Here is a 22,500-nt window from a genome sequence, read left to right on the forward strand (position 1 = left end):
TTTACCCCAGAACTGTGCCCTGTACTTCTGATAGACAGAGGCAGATCCCAGATGCTTTAACCCATGCACAGGTTTTCTCATATTATCTGTGTATGATCCCAGTTGTTGTGTTTGGGGTAATATATAGTTCTTGACCATGGGATGGATAACACTAATTTCTAACCAAATGGGATAGGTTAATTCTGGCATAAAAAGGGAAATTGTCTAGGCTTAAAAATGAGCCGCAAAGACAGCTACCTGGTATTTGCCTATGAACCTGTGTGATTTAATTTTATATAAATTTTCAAGGGAGCTCGTATGGAGGCTGTTCTTTTTGGCCAAGTAAAGTGACTTGGAGAATAAATGGAAAAGTAAATCTAACTGTTTAGCAGGATAAGCCAATATGTTCTTCAGTCAAAGCAGAGAAAGTGCACAAGTGTTTATTGCCCCTTCAGTGCTGGAACTTTAAGCTACAGTTGTCATCTCATAGACTCATTTATTTCCCAGTCTTTCAGTCATTGCACCAGTCCCACCCTGTTACTGGAGTCTTCTCTCTGGTTGATATCTGTCACATGAAGATGTTATCAAGTGCTTGAGCACTGGGGATGAGAGATTGTTGTTTAGATGTTGGTTCTTGCCTAGGCTGTGATTTTCACTTTATGTTCTTAAGCTATTCCCATATTGACCGCTGAGGATAGTACCATGCCTCCTCATGAAAACAGAATACAGATGCATGCTTCCTCATAATCCTCTGTTCAGTTGGGCTAACACACTTGTTGGTTGCATTCTTGTTCACCTGGTCTTTGTGCACATAGTTGCAATGCTGGGTCTTTCCATAAATCATAGTTCCTGTCACACGCCAAAACCAGCTCCCTGTCCAAAGAATGGGCCAAACCTGTAACAACTACTCGCATTGATATCTTTCTAGCCGTCTCCTCCATTGCCTGGGCCACTTCTCAAGTCTCACTTATCTGAGGCATATTGAGGGTTTTATCTGTTTGTGCTGTTCTGATTCAGGCACATAAGTTTTGTTGTAAGCAACCTTTAATTTGCTTGACTGGTTTAATTAAATGTTGCATATCCTAAATTCATGTTAAATATTTACAGACTTATTTTTGGCAGAAGAAAAGTCCTGAAGTTTCTTCTTTTTTTTTTTTTTTTTTTTGACAGAGACCTGCTCAGACTGAGGTTCTTGGTGGGTGATGACGTTCACCAGTCTTTGGATGTCTTCTGATAAGGTAAGGCATGTTTTTATGTCCTTTTTAAATACCTTTACATTTATGCACTTCATTAATTACTTGTGCAACAGAGACCTTAAAACTGGTACTTGGAATGCTGTCCAGCATTGTAAAATGTTAGTCCTTCATTTCTGCTTTTAGAGATGTATCTCAAGTCCCCCTCCAAAATGGAACTGGGTATTGGCAAGACAGAAAATAATCATGGTCATGAAGAAACATTTCATTTCTTTTTAAGAATGTTTTTTAATATTGAATGATAAAAAGTGTTGTGTATACATGTCACTTAAAGAGCAAATCTTTTTTTATGTTGTCCCCACCTAAAGGCCTCCAAGAGTTTTATTGTAAAGGCCTCCAAAAGGTTTGGCCCAGAGTGAAGTTTATGCTTCCAGTGATGGGGTGAATGTTGCATCCCCACTCTGATAGTCATCCACACATTTTGATGTTTTTATTTTTTTTTCTTTGACCTTCTTCCTGTAAGCACAATGTCTAGTAAGTCTTAAGGCCATTCATTCCTCCCTTACCTGTTGATAATGGCAGGGAGGAGAGTGCAGGGAGGAGAGTTTGCCAGAGGTGGTTTGCTCACCTGCACCATATGGCTCCTTCAGTATCTACCATTTTGAAGAGCTGTGCTGTCACAACAAACTGAGGGTGTGGATAATGGTGGACCTTCTTTGTGCTCTGGTTGGAGAATGGAAGTTTGAACTTCTTCTCCAGTGTCAGGCCATTTGTGACATGGCTGTGTAAGTTTTTTTGTATAACCTTTAAGCCCTCTCTTCACAGCAGCTGTATTTGTAATTGTATGCTTGCCACTATGCCTGTTGCAGCATGTATGATCCTTAGTGAGTAATCATTCCTGTTCCTGAAGCTGGCTGTTGGGACACCCACCTCTGCCGAATGTTTAATTTTTGTATTGGACCAAGCTGCCTTACTTGCTTCCAGGATGGTTGAGCCATTGTCAGACACTCGCTCCCATTCTCCTCTGCTGATTTATCTATTGCCCAAGTTGCTAATCAGGCTCTGGTTGTCATGGTCACAGGTGGAGTGTTTTTTTTTTTTTTTTTTTTTTTTTTTTTTAATCAGTCTGTACCAGGCGGTTGGCAAACCATTGTGAGGTTAAAAATATAAATTGCTAACTGTGCATCATGCAGCTGCTCAGTCAGACATAAATACATTCCATGTTGCTTTCTTATTGAATATGTAAAACAAAATTATTTATAGTTTTGTTTTTTTCCTGAATGTTGTTATTAATGCAGAGTGGTTTGTAAAATATTTGAGCGCACCAGGTACGGCTGTAAGTTATCTTTTGTCATAAATTTGATTTTGTGCCCTGGAAGTAAAAGGAACCCCATTTCCTCTGCTTATTCTGGTGCATATTTATTTCATACTGTTATCCAGTGGCACACTTTTTTTTTTAGTTTTCTGAGCTTCAGGGGAAGGTTGAAGATTGCATCGTGCTGAGTGGATTGCACACAAGCTAAACATCTGGTAACTTTTCTTTGTGGTATCTAGTGAGTAGAATTTGTAGGCATGGGGTGGAGAATATTGCTTGTTAATAGTAAGCTGCATTGAGTGAATCAGGTTATGAGTAGTACTTTGAGGCCTTCTGTGGCTGTGTATTGATATCTCTAGCCACTGCCCTATGGTGTGAATGATCGAGAGGAATGAGGTGCCTTTGCTAAAATACAGTCTTTCAAAGTCTTGCACACAGATTGCAGCAGATAAGGCAGCTACTCGCCTCAAGGGAGGGAGGGTGGCCTAACTGTTAAGGTGTTTGCCTTACAAACACAAGGTGCAGGGTTTGAGTCTCACAAGGGATAATTGGCTAGGCTTAAAATGGCTCACAAGGGCAGTTAGCTTAGTAGGAACCTATGAACCTATAAGGGATGTTATTATACATTAGACTTCCTAACCTTAGGAGTGAGGAGGGTCCCCTGCCATTAATATCTCCATAACACAACTGGAGTACAGACTCCCTGTAATAACAGTTGATGCAAGTCACACCACGAGTGGTCAAGCAAGTGTAATCTGTAGACGTGCATTATTTTCTCGACAGTTTGAGCACCATTGTGGAACCTACTGGAAGGCAATCTAGTTTCCAGTTGCAGCTTGTGCTTCACCTTTCTGTGTGCTTTCTTACTTTCACTTCTACACAGTGACTTGCAGTAAACTTTACAACAAGTCATTGCCTGTAGTCTGTGCTACTATACAGAAACAGCCTTCAAACTAGAGAGACCAATTCATCTCCTGTCACTTGGAGAAGCTTAAGAAAATAGGCCTTGCTGTTTGGTATCCCCTGTTTAGTGAAATATGAAATGAGACCAATTGTACGTAGCTTAGAAAAGTATGTCACCCTTAAGCTGCATCTTCTTGACAGCAGTCTGACAGTGGACAATGCCAAAATTAATGTTGCTTGGGAATTCTGAAACTTAAAGTAAGCATCAGCAAGGTCATTTCAGCATATCAGCTGTCTCCCAAACACTGTCTTTGTTAAAAGTGACTGAAATTGTAAAAGTAGAAATGTAAAATTACATGTAAATATCAGTTCTGAAATATGCATTGCTTCTTAATAAACAATGGAAACAAATGTGTATTGCCAACAATTCAGGTCATGGCTGAAAAGGATTCTTGGACCAAAGAACTTAACTGGTTAACAGTCAGTCAACAGTAAAAAGGGTGATTTTTCTGAATGGAATATGTTTGTACCTTCAGTACCTTCAGTATTATGAAAATATGGTTTATAGATGGAAAATGTACATCATAGATGATTCAAGTGTGTATCTCCGTTCATTGTTGCAAATTTGATGGGCTAGAGGGTAGTGTGTCAGTCTTTATAAAAGAAAATGTAAAAGCCAGAAACCAACTCAGAACTACAGTAGACCCCCCTCTTATCTGGCCTATCTTGGACCAGCCTCCTCTTTTTAAATGGAAAGCCAACAGAGAAGAACAACACTTCCACCTCCTCTGGGCTAAATAACGACAGACATTTGAATTTTAGACTTCATATTCATTAGTAAAATGCATACTAACACAAACGCTGTTATTCTAGCTGATTTATAACCTATAAATGTTAATTTGTATGCATTTTCTGATTAACCAGCCATTCGTTTATCCAGCCTAAGGTCCGGTCCCAGCAAGACTGGATAAGAAGGAGTCTACAGTATTGCAGTCCAAACTTCTTTTGTTGCAACTCGGCCCTGACTGATGTTCGTGTTTCACTGTTGCAGTCATTACATTTGGGTAATCTGCTGGCAGGTTGCCCTCAGTTGCCTGATTAACAAAGTCTTGTGTCCTGCGTCGGTTGCTGTCCCTTCTTCCATGATGTCAGGTCGTCAGGGTATAAAACATGCAGCTGATGCCCTTACATCAGTCTTTCTTGCCGCGCGGTGCCCGAAGCAGAAGCAGTTTGCAAGTGCCTGTCGTCCGACTCCTGAAATTTTCGTTTTCGAGTTTCAGAACTGAAGTCTTCAACTAAAAGCTAAGTACCCCGTTGGGGAAACTTTTTCCTGCTCCTTACTGATGTCAATAAAAGTTAATAATTGTATTACTTGTGGGAAGCAAATACCTCAAGGATTTTCATTCATACTGTATTCCTTGCCTAGGCCCTGACCATGACGTACCTTGCTGTCGGTTTTGTGCTTTATTTAATCAGCGCACTATCCGTCGTTGGTATATTTTCACCTTTAAATATTTTGGTTCTCTGTTTAATTATCTAGAAATGTCATATGTTAGCCATCCGACAACCCCCCCCCCCCCCCCAAGAGGCCTAGGATTGAATGTGACTATGAATCTTCTGAACAGGACTGTTTCTTCTGACTCTTCTAATGATCTGAATTTGTCAATACCTACTTATGAGGACTCTGATGCAGAGGATTCCATTTCCTCTGCTTCTCCGTCTGAGGATTTCTCTTTTGGGGGAACTTTACATACCTTAAGGGAGCGTTTCCACTGGGAAAGTCAGGATTTCTCTGAATCCAAAAAGAGGCTTAGGTATTTCCTTCTTCCTCAGCATAGGCCTTTGGCTATACCTCCTGTACTAGATATTGTTGATAATGTCTTTTCGGAAAACAGTATGGCCCCTGATTCCTTACTTCCAGCCCATAGCAAACCAGACAGGTAATACAGGGTTCCTGAGTCCCACAAATTTACTTTCAAAAATCCTGTTGCGGACCCTGAAACCATTTCTCAGGGGCCCAAGGGCATTAAGGCTTCTACTGCAAAAAAATCCTACCCCTTCTGATAGAGACTCCAGGGCGCTGGATAGATAGGGTAAAAAAGGTTTATACTTCAGCAACCTTAGCATTCAGGTCTTTAAACTGTCAATTTCATATGCTAAAATATCAACAGCATATCATGGGACTGCTTAAACAGAAAATTATGTTGATTTCTGACTGTGTGGAGAATAAAGATTTGCAGGATTTATTGCATTCAGCTGAACAAGTAGGCAAACATACTTTGCAATGTGGTTTTGATTCTTTAGAAGCCTCTTGTAGGGCTGCTGTTACTGGGTCTGTACTTGGAAGGCATGCTTGGCTTAAGGAGCAGTCTCTGATCTCTGTCTGATCATGTTAAAGCAAAACCTTTGGATGCCCCTTTACAGCAGGACCGCCTATTTGGCAATAAGGCTGAAGAAGTTCTAAAAAAGATGGAAGATAAAAGATTTCTTACAAGTGCAACCTCCTAGATTTAGTAGGCATTGGCCTACTAAGAACTGGTCCTTTCCAGCTCCCTCCAGAAGCCACTACAGTGAAACCCAGACATTCCAAAAGCACCAGATTTCAGTCCCAAGGGACTTTCAGAACTAAGCAATGGGGTGCTTCCGCTTCCAAATCTGGAAACCACAAGGCACCACCCTATGGTAAACAGTCTCAATGACTTCCCTTTGAAATTGCCAAGCACTTATCTCTTAGCCACCCCTTTGGGGGGAAAACTGGTTCTTCATTGAAGAAACTAGCAACTTATAACCCAGGACAGATGGGTTTTAAATATAGTGTCCCAGGGATACAGATTTCATTTCCACACGTTGCCAACTCCAAACGGGTGGCCAGACCTGCCCCCAAATCAGTGGGCAGAGGCTCAGAAATAAGTGCTTTCCCTCCTAAACATGGGGGCTATTAATCTAGTACCAGAAGAGGAAAAGGGACAAGGTTTCTATTCGAGACTTTTCCTGCTACCCAGAAAAGATGAATCATGGCGTCCAATTCTGGACCGGTCTACTCTAAACCCCTTCCTGGACATTCCAAAATTCAAGATGCTGACTCTTCACCAGTTACTTCCTCTGTTAGGCAAGGATGCCTGGTTGGCAACTCTCAACTTAAGAGGCTTACCTGCATGCCCCAATCGGGGAATCTTGCAGAAGATTCCTATGCTTCAAAGCAGGCTGCATGCATTATCAGTTCTCTGCACTGCCCTTTGGCTTGTCTACTGTGCCCAGGGTATTCACAAAGTGCCTGGCTCCAGTAACTGCATTTTGCAGGCAAAGAAATATTCAAATATATCCATACCTGGACGATTGTCTTAATTCAGGCAGAAAACCAGGCCATTCTTCTAAAACATCTGGCATTTGTAAAAAGAGTTCTAACCTGTCTAGGGTACACCATAAACGAAAAGAAATCTCAACTGGTACCCTCTCAAAAAATTACATTCCAGGGTGCAAGCTTGAATACAACTGCCCATATGGCTTTCCTTACGCCAGAAAAGCAAATTCATTTGGTGACTTACTTCAAACAGGTGGCCACAAAAACCCTGCTATCTGCAAGGCAAATACTGCAAGCCTTGGGGTTCATGGCCTCCTACATTCTTCTAATTCCATATGCAAGACTGCATATGAGGAAACTTCAGTGGTACTTAAAAAGTTTATGGAGTCAACATTGTCACAGCCTGGAAACAATAATTCCTATCATACCTTGCCTGCGCCTAGAGTTCCTATGGTGGTCAGAGGCCTGCCACCAAAACAAGGGACTGCCATTCACACCACCCCCTGCCGCCCAAACCCTATCTACAGACGCATCAGACTATGCATTGGGGGGGGGGGGCTCATCTGGCAGGGAAGTGCATTCAGGGCAAATGGAGCCCAAAACAAATGCACCTTCATATCAATTAAAAAGAAATACTAGCTGTACAGAATGCGCTGATGGCCTTCAAGGGCTAAATTCATCCAGAACAATTACTGATAAAGACTGACAACACCACAGTTATGTAGTACATAAACAAGCAGGGGGGTACACATTCCTACCCCCTCTGCAGACTAGCCATGGCATTGTGGAACACGGCCTTGAGCTACCAAGTACAACTACAAGCTCAATTCCTGCCAGGAAAGCAGAATGTTCTGGCAGACGAACTAAGGAGAAATCTCATGTACCCTCACGAATGGAAACAGGAACCACGGATTTTCAACATGTTGACATGCAAATGGGGGAGCCCAGACATAGATCTTTTTGACTCACCCCAGAACTACCACTTGGACAAATTTTGCACAAGAACACATCACAAAAAAGCCTGGAAAGTGGATGATCTGTCCTTCAGCTGGAAAAACCTATCAGTCTATGCCTTTCCCCCTCTGCCTTTGCTCTCAAAAGTTCTAGTAAAAGTCAAACAGGACAAACCAAAAATGATTTTGATTGTTCCGGACTGGCCTCACCAACAGTGGTACCCACTCCTGCGCAGTGTGTCACACATTTCCCCATGGCACCTGTCTCGGACACCTTCCGTGCTGTCTCAGCAGGAGAACCAAATTCTGCACCCTCAGCTTCAAACATTGAATCTTGCAGCTTGGCTAATCATTTAAATTCCCCCTTAGCATCCCTCAGCAAACCTATGATGGATGTCATTTTGGAGGCAAGAAGACCTAGTACTAGAAAATCTTAGGTTCATAGGTAGGTACTGGGCTATCTGCCCGAAGGCATATATTAGCCCAGCCACGTTGTGCGGTATTCACCGCCCCTTTGGTTAGTTCCCTAGGCCCTTGATCTAGCAGCTAGTACCCTTGGCCCCCTATCTAGTAGAGCTGTTGGTATGATCCCTGGTGTGAACTTTGTTACCCATCCACTCGTCAAGGTTCCTCTTGAAGAGTGATAGTGAGGGGCTCTGTCTTATGTAGATCGGGACCTTATTCCATAGCAAAGGAAGTCTTTGCGAATGGAATCTGTTCCTCCAGCATGTTCTATTCATTGTTGTGCTGAGGTTTATATCCCTATAGCATGTAGCTCAAGCGGATTTGGTTTTGCTAAGATGGACCATGTTCAACAGTTCTGGGTTGGACATGGCTCTGTATGTTAGACAGAGATCGCCTCTTAGAAGGCGGTATGCAACAGAGAAAAGCCTTAGTTTTTTCAATCATGCTGCATAGGGCAACTGTTTGAGGCCAGTAATCCTCTTGGTGAGGTACCTCTGTGGTCTCTCCAGCTGCTGGAGATGCCTAGCCAGGTGCATTCCAATTGGTGCATTGTACTCAATAATGGGTCTGATGAGGGAAGAGTAGAGGGGCACCACTACATCCTTAGATCTTGATGCAAACCCTTTCATGATCAGATGGGTCACATAGAAGGATTTTCTAACCACCTTGGCAACATGGTTATCAAAGGAAAGCTGACTATGTACTTGGGTCCCTAGATCCCTTATTACTACTTCAGATTTCAGGGGGTTACCTCTTATGTGGTAGTTCGCGGGTACTCTGTTTTTTCCAAAGGGGATTACTACGCATTTTTTAGCATTTAGCTTGAGACCATGGCTTTGACACCATGCATCAGTCTCATTAAGGCCCTTCTGGAAGATATCCATGTCGGCTGGAGACTCTATTATAGCACCCAGTTTGCAGTTGTCCGCAAACTTGGTCAGCCACAGCCCTTCAGTGCTTGCCTGTACTTCTGAGAAGTATATGCCAAACAAGAAGGGCCCCAGGACAGAGCCCTGAGGCACACCGATTGTTACTGGTCTGGATTCGGACATAGATCCCGCTACTCTTACTTTGTGGGATCTGTCTGAGAGCCAGTTTGTGGTCCATCTTGTGACATAAACTCACCAACCTGGGCATAAACCCTTATCAATAATACCCAAATGGGGAATGGTGTCAAATGCTTTAGCAAGGTCAAGGTAAGCCGTGTGTACCTCCTTTCCCTTATCTATAGCCTGAGTAACTGTCTCAAAGAAGTCCACCAGTTTCAGGAGGCATGATCTGCCCTTTAAGCTGAACTATGTGGGGTCAAGTGTTTGGAGGTTCTCAATCTCTCCATTTATGAGTTCCATAATGATTCGCTCCATTGCCTTACAGATCAGACTGGTCAGGCTTATTGGTCAGTAGTTCCCAGGGTCTGTTGTGGGTCCACCCTTGTGCAGCGGAACCACCGTTGCTGTGCGTCATTTTATGGGCACATAGCCTGTCGAGAGGCTGAGACTGAGCAGGGTATTCAGATGCGGGGTTAATTCATTTTGGAGCTCACGTATGACACAGCCCGGGACACCATCTGGTCCCATGGAGGCAGTGTTTTTAGCTTTAGATAGAGCCTTATTAACCAACGTATCAGTAATAATTGGAGTTACACAATCCCCTGGAATAGTAATAGGTCCTGTAGGTGGTGTGGGGGGGGGAGAAATTTGCACTGAACTTGTCAGCCAAGATGTTGGCAATGTCAGTGGGGTCAGTGTATTTTGTTCCATTTTGTACTAGCTCAGAACAGACCTGAGCATTGCCATTTAGGTTTTTGATGTAACCATAGAAAGCCTTATGGTTATCCTTGGCATCCTTGGCAACTTTCTTTTCGAAATTGGCTTTAGTTGACTTGAGGGCCCTCAGTTTCTTACTAAAGCTGATCAGGGAAGATTTTTCTACTTGAGATTTGGCCTTTTTTTTTTTGTATACGTCTCCTCCTTTTATTGTATAGTTTGCTTATGGCCGACAAATGGAAAAGATTCTTTGCCTGGAATCAATATCAAGGGATGAGCACAGCAGTGCCCAATTTACCTCAGATTTTACAATACTTAACTGAGATGCTTCACAAGGGCCTGTCTTTTTCTTCCATAAAAATCCATGCCTCAGCCATTTCAGCTCATTACAACACAGACCCCCCCCCCCCCCTGTTCTCTCATCCTCTTCTAAAGCAGTATCTCACAGGGGCCAAAAACTTGAGACCACCCAGGAGAGCTCCAACCCCTGCCTGGGACCTTAACTTTGTATTGGAGAAACTCACTCTACCTCCTTTCGAGCCAGCTGCAACTGCAGACTTAAAATTTCTTTCCTGGAAAACAGCTTTCCTTTTAGCAATCACTTCAGCTCGAAGGATATCTGAATTGCAGGCCGTTATGGCAGTGGAGCCTTTCATCATCTTTCATGTGGACAAAGTGTCACTCAGGACCAATCCATCATTCATGCCCAAGGTGGTATCCAGTGTGGCTCTTAATCAGTCCATTCATTTGCCAACTTTCTTTCCCAATCCACAGAACAAAGGAGAGCAGATTCTGCATTCATTGGATGTACACAGACAACTTAGATTCTACTTGGACAGGACTATACCTCAAAATCTGAACAACTGCTGGTAGCATTTGCCACAGGGGCAGAGGGGAAGGCTATTTCAAAGCAAACTATTTCTAAATGGATAAGCCATTGTATTAATTTCTGTTATAAGCACCATGGAAAACCGTATCCCCCAGGGGATCAGATCTCATTCCACCAGCTGCATCTACTTCAGCAGCTTTTCTCAGAGGTGTTCCTACCAGGGATATTCTAGAAGCTGCTACCTGGAGTTCAGTTCATATTTTCACCAGGCATGATCACTTACCAATTTTCTCTAAATCCAGAGCTGTCTTTGCCACTGCTGTTTTGCAGGGCCTTATAGCTGTACCTAATGCTGTATAAATCCATCCTCCCAACCTTAGCTTTGGGAATCTACCCAAATGTAATGACTGCAACAGTGAAACACGATGAACATAGTACAGTTGTGTACACTTACCATAAATGTAGCTGTGAGTATTCACTGTTGCAGTCCTGGTTACCCTCCCTCCAGCCCCCTGTTTTTCTTTTACTATACCTCGTCTTTCTTTTACTATGCTTAAAAGCCTTTTTGGTGTATTTGCTTTTGTTTGGAGGTATATTTTTGTGTTTCTAATCACACACACACACATATATATATATATATATATATATATATATATATATATATATATATATATATATATATATATATATATATATATATATATATATATATATATATATATATCTGAAGTAGGATATTCATTTGTCTGCAACCTGTGGGTTATGGATCCGATATCGGATCCGAACCGGCATAGTTTTCCAGCTATGGATCCAAGCTCTCAGCTCCTCCCCTCACCCATAATGCCCTGCTCTACCCTCATGACCTCAGATCTTGTTTGCCGCGCTGGTAACTAGATGTGGATTTCATAGCTCTCAGCTAAGTGGATTTTACTTGTTAAAAAATAGAGAATTTTTTTCCTTCTTTAACTTTTTTGTGTGAAAGTTGTAGGTTTCCTATTATTATTGACTGTTTTTAGATTAATTTAATTTTCAGTAGTAATTTTATTCCCTCCCTGCTGTGCGTAGAGTGTGTGTGAGGCCTGTGTGCTTCTTTATTGTTTAAGTTACTTTCTGTAACTTTAGGGTAAATTTAGTGACTATGGCTGAACAGCCTAAGTCCATATTTTCTAAATGCTCGAGTGTGGCCATAAGCTCTCACCGGCTGATGGCCACACTCGTGTGTTAATGTCTTGGGGTTGAACACCTCACATCTGGTTGTTCCATTTGTGCAGGGTTCAACCCCAGGGCACTGAGGGAGCGGAGGTCCAAGCTGGTCTTGGCGGGTCTTTACCGCCGGACTCGGCTCCGACCTCCGCTCCTTCGGGACTCCTCGGCTGCAGTTGTTCCCCTGTGGCACCCCTCCTGCTCCTGGGACTCAAACTCCCGCTTCAGGACAGGAGAGGGATGCATCTAAAAGGACCGGAGGAGAAGCACCTGGCGGGCGAGACCTCTGTTTCGGCCCCGCCAGCCAGCGGCTTCTCCCGGCTTCCTGTTGGTGCGGTCTCCTCCTTCTCGGCTCCGGTCACCTGTGTGCTTCTCACGGGTCCTGAGGAGGAGGAGACCCGATCTCCGTCGAGGCTATCGAGGAGGCATTCCAGGCCTACCTCGGTAGCCTCGTCGAGATCTACCCATAGCCTTTCGGATGCTGATCTGGACCGGATGATGAGAAGGTTCATCCAGGCCCAGATGCAGATGGGAGTGCTCTTGCCTCCCCGGGGAGCTCAACACCCTTTTAAGCCTATTGCTCCTTCTCCGACCCGCTTCCGGGTTCGAGCAACTGGAGCCGAGCAGCCGGGCGGGGAGGTCGGAGCCGATAGTACTTGGGACTTCGGATCCGACCATGCCTCAGTGCGTCGGATCCGATCTCTCGGAGCCTGGATCCGAGCCGGATCCGGGGATCAGTGCTCGCCGGCGCCGTCTGTGTCGGAGCGCACTGTCGCCGGATCCGAGTGCCGGCGCCGGCTCCGATCCACTCTTCGGATCCGAGGGGAGCCGATTGTCGGATCCTTTGGTCGAGGTCGGCTCCCCTTGGCTTTTGATGTAGTGGAGAGGGCTCTGTTGAGGGTCTCCGGACCCCGGCACTTGCTTCGGCTCCGTCCGCTCCCTCTGCACTGGGCCAGGCTTCCACCATCCGGCCCCTGGGACAGCCCGTTTCTGTGCCCCAAGTTGCTCCCATGGAGCAAATTGCTGCTGAGGACTCCTCTGACAGCCCCCAGAGGAGGCTCCTCAAGCATACGTGCAAAAGGAGGCACATTGACTCCTGAGTCTCTCACTGAAGACACGGACTTGGAGGAAGGGAAGGCTCCCCACGGTCACCCCGAGGATGTCTCCTTCGGAGACATCATGGAAATGCTCCGTATTAGGGGTGGTCTGCCCCAAGTCTTCCTCGGACGAGTCCGTGTTCTTGGAGGCATTCAAACGGGCCCGTCTACCTCTTGGGTGTCCCCCTGCCGACCCCTGGTGGACCTTATTACCACCAGGGCGTGGAAGGAACCGGACACCGTGGAGCCAATTCCCAAAAGACCTGATAGAATCCTTAGCCCGCCTTCTGACAGGACCCATTGGAGTAAGGGGCCTCCTGTAGATGCCATGTTGATGGCGGCGGCCACAAAGAGGAACTGGCTCAGGAGAGTCCCTCAGTCCACCCACCGAGCAAGGAGTCTCGGATGATGGACCGCTTGGGGAAGCGGATGTTCAGTTCGGCGACCTTCTCGGTAAGGGCTGAACTATTTGGCACATGTTATTCGGATGCAGCGAGACCTTATTAAGGATACGCTGCATCCCCTGAGTCCATTTCGGAGGAGGACAGAGCTCTGCACTCCACCAAAATGGCCACTCTTAGGTCAGTCACAAATACTTCTATGCGGCTACTCTCCCATGCTACGGAGGCGCCGCTAGAGCTCTTGAGGACAGGACTGGTCACTAGGCGTCAGGCCTGGCTCCGCCACTGCATTTTTCTGAGCCCTTCAAGGCGTCGTTGCGAACGCCCCTTTGATGGTTCTGCTCTGTTTGGCAAGACCGTTCGCGAGTCGTTGATCCAGCGCGAGATGGACGGAAGATGCTGTCTGCCGTCGGAATCCGCTTCTCTGCACCCCAGAGGCCCTATTCTAGGAACCAAAAGGGTCAGAAGAAAATGTGGTTCGGAAGTCGCAGCAGTCCCAGCCTGCTCCGGACAACCAGTCCTTCCGTGGCAGAGGAGGACAGGGAGGACGCCGCCCTAGAGGCAGAGGGGCTCCCAGAAACTTCGGGTCCAGGGAACCTTTCTCTGAACGGCCCGCGCAGCAACCCTGAGGGTTGCCCGACTGCTCTACTCTGGAGGCAGTCGGGGACGTTCGGGGCACCTAGCGGCATGGGAGTCCATAACATCGGACCGCTGGGTTCTCCAAATCATATCCAGGGGATATCGCATTCCTTTCCTTCACCTTCCAAAGTTGAAGTCCCTCCCAGACGTACCACCCGGTCAAAGGGAGGCCGCTTTGGCAGAAATTGGCCATCTGCTAGAGAAAAGAGCCATCCAGCCCGTTCCCCACAGACCAGATCGGATCAGGGTTCTACTCCAGGTTCTTTTAGTGCCAAAAAGACGGGGAACTAAGACCAATCCTAGACCTCTCTCTCTTGAACCTGGCAGTCCCCAAAGAAAAATTCGAATGGTCACTCTACAATCTATTCTCCCCCTTCTGGGAGAAGGCCACTGGATGTGCTCGATAGATCTCAAGGACGCGTACTACCACATCCTAATGGACAGACGCTCCAGGAGGTTTCTCCGCTTCGGCTGGGAGCCAGTCACTACCAGTTCGGGTCCTTCCCTTTGGTCTCACCACAGCCCCAGGGTGTTTACCAAAGTACTAGCAGTGGTAGCGGCCCACCTGAGGCTTCAGGGGTGCAGGTCTTTCCCTACCTGGACGACTGGCTCCTTACGCCCCAACAAGGCATCTACTTCTCTCGGCGAGACTCCTTTCTCCATCTTGCTCCATTTCTGGGCATCACAATAAATACAAACAAGTCCAACCTGGCACCCACTCAGCTCTTAGATTTCATAGGGGCCAGACTAGACACAAGGAGTTTACGAGCCTTCCTCACTGCGGACAGAGTTCTAAATCTGCAGCTCCAGGTGCGGGCCATTCTCCATTCATGTTCTGTTCCAGCGGAGTTGGTCCTGAGGGCTCTAGGGTCCATGGCTTCGTCGATAGCACTTCTTCCTCTTGCCAGGCTCAATATGCGCATTCTACAGTGGACGCTCTTAGTACAGTGGTCATACCTTGCTCTCCCCATGCATCATCCCATAGCGATCAGCAAGGCTTGCAAGCGGTCCCTCTTGTGGTGGCTCCACTCCCGGATCTCCACGAGGGTCGCCCATTTGTGCTTCTCCCCTCTCGCCACGGTGACCACGGACGCCTCCGCCTCGGGTGGGGGCACTTTGCAGGCGGACAGTCCAAGGCACGTGGAGCGATTCAGAGACCTTACTGCATATCAATGTTCTAGAGATGAGAGCAGTGCTCTTAGCGTTGCTAGCACTTCAGGACTTTCTTCCCTTGGGAACAATTGCGATTCAATCGGACAATATGTCTGTTGTCTGGTACATCAACAAGCAAGGGGGAACAAGGTCTTACCCTCTTTGTCGAGAGGCCATGAGAGTTTGGGAATGGGCAACCTCCACCAATCGCTTTCTCATAGCAACGCATTCGGTCGGTCCAACATCCTAGCGGACAAGCTCAGTCGCACCATTCTGACCCCTTACGAGTGGTCTCTCAATTGTCAAGTAGCGGAACGCATATTCGCGGTGGGGAACCCTTCATGCGATCTTTTGCTTCTCCCTCAAACACCAAGTGCGACAGTTTTTCGCTCTAATACCTCCTCCCGGAGGTACCCCAAGAGACGCTCTGGTGCATGCTTGGCCACCCGGTCTTCTGTATGCCTATCCACCCTTGCCTCTGATGCTGCAAGTTCTTCAGAAAGCCTCTCGGGTGGGTTGCAGAATGATTCTCATTGCTCCATTCTGGCCTCGACAGATCTGGTTCCCCTTCCTAAGGTCTCACTCGGTGAATCCTCCTTGGATTCTAGATCCCATTCGGATCTGATATCCCATCCTTCCTGCATTCCTCCTCGAACCTGGACAACCTGAAGCTGACCGCTTGGCTGCTCCAGTTCCACTCTTGATAAGGACTCGGTATTTCTTCTCCGGTAAAGGCTATTTTAGTGGCGGCTCATAAACCATCCACTAGAAAGGTTTACGAAGCAAATGGAAACGTTCTCTGTGTGGGCGGAGCGGCAAGGCCTAGATCCCTTCACGGTTCCTCTCCCTGTAGTGCTTGATTTTCTAACCTCTCTCTTTAAGGATGGTGCCAGCAGTTCCACAGTCAAAGTTCAACTGGCGGCTATTTCTCACTATCACATTGGTCAAGAGTCTAATCCTCTTATGTCAGCCAAATTGTGCAAAACTTTTCTTAAGGGTACTTTCCTTCTCAGGCCCCTATAAAGCAAGCAGTTCCTCCTTGGGACCTTTCTTTGGTCCTACAGGCCTTGACCGCTCCCCTTCGAGCCCGGCTACAGTGGATCTCAAATTCTTGTCTTACAAGACAGCCTTTTGGTAGCCATTACATCAGCCAAGAGAGTTTCTGAACTTCAAGCTTTATCAGCTAAACCTCCTTACTTGGTTTTTTATCCGGACCGTGTCTCCCTCAGGACCAACCGTCCTTCCTTCCTAAAATCGCTTCTGAAGCAAACATCAATCAATCCATTAACCTCCCTGTTTTCTTCCTAAGTATGAAAACAAAGGTGAATATAGGCTACACTCACTAGATGTTCACAGGCAACTAAGATTTTATCTCAACAGGACAGCTGGTCATAGGCAATCCGACCAGCTGTTTATTTCCTTTGCAAAATTCAATTTGGGCAAGCCAATTTCTAAAGTTTCTCTGTCCCGCTGGATTTCACAGTGCATTTTATTGGCTTATCAAGCGTCAGGAAGGCCGCACCGGAGGGTGTTCATGCCCATTCAACCCGGTCAGTATCTACCTCGGCAGCCTTCAAGGCTAGGATTCCTCTAGATGATATTTGTGCAGCAGCCACGTGGGCTTCATCTCATACATTTATTTCTCACTATAAGTTGGATCTTGCATCTAGGGGTAGAGCATCCTTTGGCTCAGCGGTGCTCGAATATCCTTCCATGATGGCGCCCAAGATTCAGGTAGCTGGGGACTCTGTCCCACAGGTTGCAGACAAATGAATATCCTACTTCAGATTTAGAAGTTATGTACTCACCATAACGTTCCATCTGAGTAGGTGTATTCATTTGTCTGCAACCATCCCGCCCTCCTATCCCCCTGGCCTTTCAGTTTCCTGCATATTACTTGTTACCCTTTTGAGGGTATTGTTGCTTTGGCAAACTCGATCTGAGGTCATGAGGGTAGAGCAGGGCATTATGGGTGAGGGGAGGAGCTGAGAGCTTGGATCCATAGCTGGAAAACTATGCCGGTTCGGATCCGATATCGGATCCATAACCCACAGGTTGCAGACAAATGAATACACCTACTCAGATGGAACGTTATGGTGAGTACATAACTTCTAAATATGTGTGTGTGTGTGTATTTTGCTCCCCATTTGGGGCAAGAAAAACTGATGTAATGGCATCAGCTGCATATACCCCTGACATCATGGAAGAAAGGACAGCAACCGACGCAGGATCCAAGACTAATCAGGCCGACTGAGGGCAACCTGCCAACAGATTACCCAAATGTAATGACTGCAACAGCGAATACACTCGAACATCTACATTTATGGTAAGTGTACATAACTGTACTTTCCGACAGCTCCTGATTCTCCACCTTTCCTTAGTAGTATTTAGGTACTGCAGGTTACTGCAGTTTTAAGTGTGTGTGTGTGTGTGTGTGTGTGTGTGTGTGTGTATGTGTATGCATATTTGGGTCTACTTTGATTCACTGAAAACTCATTTTACTGAATTTCAAAACACTCGCACCAAATCGCTGAAAGCTCAAATCATTTAGTCTCATTTCACTGAATGTATGTACTGTCGGGCAAATAAAAAACGTATGCCCTTTTCCTCACTGTAGTGCAATCGTGGAGTTAGTGTATATAGTTTGGGGGGGTGTTTGGGGCACAGCCCCCCCCACCTACATTTGTTTTTATATTATTAGCTTTCAGTGAAATGAGATTCATAAATATAAAAGCTAAGTAGGTAGGGGGCTATTCCTCCCCCCAACTCTGTGTACTTAACCACAGGATCGAACTACAATGGGGAAAAGAGCATATATGATGATCTTCGTGTTTCACTGTTGCAGTCATCACACTTGGGTTATCCTGCCAGGGGTAGCCCTCAGAAGGGCCCGAATACCAGAGGCTTAGTATTTCTGCGTCGGTTGCTGTCGCTCCAGGACTGACTGGTCGTCAGTGGTATAAAATCAGGCAGCCAACGCCATCAGTCTTTCTTGCTGAGGAGCCTGAAGCAGAAGCTGTTTGCATGAGTGCCGGTCGGCCGCTACCAGAGTTTCGTTTCTGAATTGAAGCTGAAGTCTTCTAAAGCTAAGTACCCCATTGGGGGTCCTTTTTTCTTGCTCTAACGATGTCAGAAAAAGTTAACGATTGCCTCGCCTGTGGAAAGCAAATACCACACAGAGACTTCCATTCTTACTGCGTCACCTGTCTAGGCCCAGACCACGACATCCCTCACTGTCCCTTTTGTGTAGATGTAGTCGGGCCCTTACTGTAGCTAAATATTTGCATTTTCTATCTCCGTATTCTGAAATGGCTTCGGTAAGCCATCCAACAACCGATCTTCTGAAAAAACGTAAGGATAAAGACAGAGACAGACCACACAGGTCCAAAACTGCAGACTACGCTTCTGTTAAGCTAGTCGCCAGTTCGCCGGTTCTCAGTGAGGTGCATTTGCAGCCCCTCATGCCCGCTTCTGTGGATTCACAGACTGCTACTGAGACCTCTTCAGATTCCGGTATGCCGCGAGACTCTTCTTTGACTAATAAGGATCCTGCGGATGTTTCTACCTTGGATGGGTCCGGAGCTGCTGAGCAGGCACCGGCTTTCGAGGAGGTTCTTCGCACTACCGATACTCTACACAAACAAACTATTTCTTTCTCGTCTTCAGTTCTTTCTAAAACTACTGAATTTCTAAGGCCCAGTGTATGAGCTACGCTTAAAAAAAAACGACGTCCCACACTCAGCCACCTGCTTCCATGCCTCAGTCTCAAATTCTAAAAATGGCAGAAGACCTTATGCTTATTAGGGGAAGCCAGCCTACCCATACCAAAAGAAAGATTTGTCCCCATCAGTTTTATCTGACCCAGGAGTCCGATGATGCTGAGGTTTGATTATGAAGACATGCAACCCCTATCTGCTTATGAGGATTCAGATGCAGAGGAATCCATTCCTTCAGCCTGTCCTCCAGAGGATTTTTCATTTGGTGAAACCCTACATAGTTTAAGGGAACATTTGCAATGGGAGTGTCAGGACCATCCTCAGTCCCAAAAGAGACTTGGGGAATTCTTAGCTTTACCACAGCACAGACCTTTAGCCATTCCTCCTGTCTTGGATGTTGTGGATGATGTCTTTATGGAATCCAGTTTGACTCCTGATACCCTTCTTCCTGATCCCAGGAAACCTGACCGGTATTACAGAGTCCCTGACTCTCACAAATTTCTTTTCAAAAATCCTACTGCTGACCCTGAGGTAATCTCCCAAGGACCTAAAGGAATAAAAGCAACCACTGCTAAGAATCCCACCCCCCGGACAGTGATTCCCAAGCTTTAGACAGATGGGGTAAAAAAGTATACACCTCTGCAACTCTTGCCATTAGAGCACTAAATTGTCAGTTCCACATGATGAAATACCAGCAGCATACAATGGAACTCCTCAAACAAAAAATATCTATCTTTCCTACTTGTGCAGAAAATAAAGAATTACAGGAGCTTATGCATTGTGCAAGCCAAGTTACTAAACACACCTTGCAATGTGGCTTAGAAGCCCTAGAAGCATCTTGCAGGGCAGCAGTCACAGGTTCTGTACTTAAAAAGGCATGCTTGGCTTAAGGACCAGACCTTGCCAGACCATGCCAAATCAAAACTATTGGACGCACCACTGAACAAAGACAATTTGTTTGGCACCAAGGCAGAAGAGGTCTTAAAGATTGAAGAAAAAGCTAAATCTATGCAGACAGTTAGACTTCTTACAGGTCCAGCCTCTGAGGTTCAGTAGGCATTGCCCCTCCAAGCACTGGTCCTTTCCGGCCCCCTCCAGGCCAGCTCAGACAAGACGTAGGGGAAGCAGACCCCCCCCCCCCCCTCCCAGACAGCAGTCCCAGGGAATGCAGAGATCTAAGCAATGGAGTTCCTCCAGTTCAAAAACAGGGACTGCCAAGCCACCCCTTTATGGAAAGAACTCGCAATGAGTTTACACCTCCATCCCTTACCTCTGCCCACCTGCTTGTACTCCTAGGAGGAAAACTCTCCTCCCATGCAAAAAACTGGGCCCCTATTACCAACGACCGGTGTCCTCAACATAGTGTCCTAGGGATACAAATTTTATTTCCACACTCTGCCAGTCCCAAAAAGGTTCCCAGATCTTCCTCCAAACCAGTGGGCAGAGGCCAAAAAAGCAAGTCCATTCCCTGCTCTCCATGAGGGCAATACAGCCTATTCCTGCAGACAGATAGGCCAAGGTTTCCATTCCAGGCTTTTCCTGTTACCCAGAAAAGAGGGCACCTGGCACCCAATCCTCGAGCTATCAATTCTAAATACCTTCCGGGTGGTACCAAAATTCAGAATGCTCATCCTCCAGCAGCTTCTTCCTATGCTTTCCAAGGATGCTTGGTTAGCCACCCTAGACCTAAAAGAGGCCTATCTACACATCCCAATCAGGGATTCTTGCAGGAAATATCTACGTTTCAGGGCAGGATCTATGCATTTTCAGTTTGCTGCGTTTCCCTCTGGCTTATCCACTGCTCCCAGAGTTTTCACAAAATGCCTGGCTCCAGCCATTGCTTTTTGCAAGACAAAGGAATATTCAAATTTATCCCTACTTAAATGACTGCCTAATTCAGGCAGACAGATAGGAAAAGCTGTTACAGCACCTGACTTTTGTAAACTACCTACTGACCGCCCTGGGGTATACTATAAACGAAAAGAAATCCAAACTAGTCCCCACTCAAAAGATTGTATTCCTAGGAGCAAGCCTGGACACAGCATCCCAGATGGCATTCGTTACTACAGAAAAACAAGCCTACCTGACAGGCTACTTCTCTCAACTAGCCACCAGAACCCAGTTATCCGCAAGGAAAATCCTGCAAGCTCTAGGGTTCATGGCATCCTGCATTCTACCAATTCCATATGCCAGACTGCGTATGAGGAAACTACAATGGTACCTAAAAAGCCTTTGGTGTCGACACTCTCAGGACTTGGAAACTATCATACCTATGATACCCTGTCTAAGGAAAGATTTTCTTTGGTGGGCAGCAGCAATGCAACCACAACAAGGGTCTTCCCTTCTCACAACCCCACGCTGCCCAGACCCTAACCACAGACTCATCAGATTATGCCTGGGGTGCACACCTGGACGGCAGGTGCATTCAGGGCCATTGCACCCCAAATCGAATACATCTGCACATCAACCAAAAAGTGATGCTAGCCCTTCAACACGCTCTGACAGTTTTCAGACCCCTACTCTCCCCGGGTCCTGTAGTAATCAGGACAGACAACACCACAGTGATGTGGTATATCAACAAGCAGGGAGGAACTCGCTCTTATCCTCGCTGCAGGCTCCCCATGACCCTTTGGCACACTGCCTCAGCCATGCAAATTCACCTGCTAGCACAATTCCTGCCAGGCTCCCAAAACTCTCTGGCAAACAACTTAAGCAGAAACCAGCTAGACCCACACGAATGGCAGCTAAACCACAGGACCTTCAACCTTGTAACACAGAAATGGGGTACCCCGAAGGTGGACCTCTTTGCCTCCCACGACAATCACCAGCTCAGCAAATTCTGCACCAGATAACCTCACAGCAAGGCCTGGAAAGTGGATGCTCTATCCTTTCAATGGGTAAACCTCTCGCTCTATATTTCCCCCACTATCTCCATTTCAATGGTACTGCTCAAAATAAGGGAGGAAAAACCAAGGACAATCTTGATTGCCCCAGACTGGCCATGCCAGCACTGGTACCCACTGCTGCGCAGCATGTCACCCCTGCCACCATGACACCTACCTCAGATCCCAACACTCCTGACCCAGAAGAATGGAGAATTCATGCATCCACAATTGCAGACCCTGAACCTGGCAGCCTGGCTTATTCCCTGACCTCTCCTCCAGCTGCCAGCCTAAGCAAACAAGTCCTGCATGTTTTACGCGAGGCCAGAAGCCCCAGCACTAGAAAATCCTATACTGACAAGTGGTAAAAGGTATTGCACCTGGATCCAAGCTAAAGGAGCTGAAATAGCACAGCCCTCCCTACCTCTCATCCTTGATTACCTAGCAGACCTACTACACAGGGGCCTTTCCTTCTCTTCCTATTAAAATTCATGCCTCCACCATCTCTGCTCATTACAGCACAGAGCCACCTCTCTTCTCTCACAGTCTCATCAAACAGTTCCTAAGAGGGGCTAACAATTTAAGACCACCCAGAAGAGCTCCTACCCTAGCTTGGGACCTTAACTTTGTGTTGGAAAAACTCACACTAACCCCTTTGAGCCAGCAGCTTCAGCTGAGTTAAAATTCCTCTCTTGGAAAACAGCCT

At 46.3% G+C, this 22,500-nt stretch overlaps 1 protein-coding gene across 1 annotated transcript in view; it reads left to right on the forward strand.

The window, feature by feature from the left end:
* Nucleotides 1-22,500, forward strand: part of KMT2C (lysine methyltransferase 2C) — a gene marked incomplete in the record, with an annotated part of 4,117,755 nt that overhangs the window by 201,900 nt on the left and 3,893,355 nt on the right. The window contains 1 exon segment of the mRNA XM_044066891.1: nt 1,150-1,217.

This window comes from Protopterus annectens, chromosome 3.part1 (genome assembly GCF_019279795.1).
Source record: "Protopterus annectens isolate FY-2018-M chromosome 3.part1, PAN1.0, whole genome shotgun sequence".
NCBI classification, from domain to species: domain Eukaryota; kingdom Metazoa; phylum Chordata; order Ceratodontiformes; family Protopteridae; genus Protopterus; species Protopterus annectens.